Raw genomic sequence first — 2,210 nt, 5'->3', positions numbered from 1 at the left:
CCAAATGGGTGGCTATAGATATGGGTGGAATGCAAATCAGTTAGCTGTGATCGTTGAGTTTTCTCTTCCATACAATGGAGATTAAATATGTGATCTACCTTCTTAGACTATGTGTGAATTTATATTGTATCTTCCCTTTGCTTGGCACTTAACACAACCAGAATTATTATTAATATTATTATTGATTTATATTGGCTATAAAGTCAGGTAAAGATTCATTCTAATGACTTGCTGGTGGCAAAACTCAAACAATCAATTGTATTTATTGAGCGCTTCCTGGGTGCAGAGCACTGTACAAAGCACTTTGGAGAGTACAATACAACAGAGTTGGTAGACACATTCCCTGCCCTCAATGACTTTCCAGTCTAGAGAACTCCCTTGCCAAATCCCCTTGACGTACTTTTGTAAATCAAATGCAATTGAAGACAAAAGCAAGATTAAACACCATGAGGTGTTCATTCCAGAAATGTGCATTTTAAAGATCATATTTTAGAATGATTGTGTTGCATAGTTCAGACTCTTATCCCCAAAATATATCATGGGCTTTGGAGTCAGAGGACCTGGGTTAATAATAATAATAATAATTATTATTATTATTATTATGAGACTTACTGAGTGCTTACTATGTGCCAGGCTCTGTTCTAAGTGCTGGGGTACATAGAAGTTAATCAGGGTGGACACAGTCCCTGTGTCCCACGGGGAGCTCGCGGTCTTAATCCTCATTTTACAGATGAGGTAACTGAGGCTCAGAGAAACCAGTCATTCATTCATTCAGTTGTAATTAAGTGACTTGCCCAAGTTCTCACAGCAGACATGTGGCAGAGCTGGAATTAGAACCCAGGCCCTCCTGACTCCCAGGCCTGTGCTGTGGCCACTAAGGTACTCTGCTCTTCAGAGTTCTCATCCAGCCCCTGCCATTTGCCTCCTTTGTGACCTTGGGAAAGCCACTCAACTTCTCAGTGCTTCAGTTTTCTCAGCTATAAAATGGACATTTATTACCTGTTCTCCCTCCTACTTGGACTATGAGCCCCATATGGAACAGGGACTGTGTCCAACCTGATTATTTTATATCTAACCCTGTGTTTGGTGTAGTGTTTGGTGCATAGTAAATGTTTAACAAATACTGAATACACAATTGTTGCTCAACTCCTCCAAAAGTAGGGGAGGCCATGGAAGCTGAAGATGATAGATTGAAGGCAAGTCAAAGTCAACAATTCTTTACACAACAGCTGGCACGTAAATGGAATTGTTAGAGGAAATAGGCAGGTTAAAATTTCAGTAGGTACAATCAATCATTGGTATTTATTGAGTACTTATTTTGTGCAGAGCATTATACCATGTGCTTGGGAGTGTACAATACAGTTGGTAGAGTGGATCTCTACCCTCAAGGACCTTGAAGTCTAATGGGGTAGACAGATATGAAAATGAATTACAGATCTTGTCTTATGCCGTCGAGTTGTTTCCAACCCATAGCAACACCATGGACACATCGCTCCCAGACGGCCCTGCTCTTCACCTGCAATCGTTCTGGTAGTGGAAGCATAGAGTTTTCTTGGTAAAAATATGGACGCAGTTTATCATTGCTGCCTTCTGCGTGGTAAACTCGATTCTCCACCCTTGATTGTCTCCCACGGCGCTGCTGCCCAGCATGGGTGAATTTTGACTTGTAGAAGATTGCCTTCCACTCGCTAACCACAGGTGGAAAGTAAAAGAGTAGAAGAATATGTATATGCTGTAGTAGTGGGAATTGGGGTGGTGATGGTACCTAAAGTCCTTAGAGGGTGGAACTAAATGCATGGGAGTGGCAAGAGGGAGGAGATATGGCAGCATGGTATAGTGGATAAAACATGGGCCAGGGAGTTAGAAGGTCATGAGTTCTAATTCCATCTCCACCACTTGTCAGAGGTCATGGGTTCTAATCCTGGCTCTGCCACTTGTCAGCTGTGTGACCTTGGGCAAGTCACTTCACTTCTCCGTGCCTCAATTCGCTCATCTGTAAAATGGGGATGAAGACTGTGAGCCCCACATGGGACAACTTGATCACCCTATATCTTCCCCAGTGCTTAGAACAGTGCTTGGCACATAGTAAACGCTTAATAAATGCAAACATTATTATTGCTATCCGCTGTATGACCTTGAGCAAGTCACTTTACTTCTCTGGGCCTCGGTTACATCATCTGTAAAATGGGGATAGAGACTGTGAGCCTCAC

This window comes from Tachyglossus aculeatus, chromosome 1 (assembly GCF_015852505.1).
Source record: "Tachyglossus aculeatus isolate mTacAcu1 chromosome 1, mTacAcu1.pri, whole genome shotgun sequence".
NCBI classification, from domain to species: Eukaryota; Metazoa; Chordata; class Mammalia; order Monotremata; family Tachyglossidae; genus Tachyglossus; species Tachyglossus aculeatus.
The sequence above is the reverse complement of the archived record's forward strand: the minus strand, read 5'-3'. Positions refer to the sequence as shown.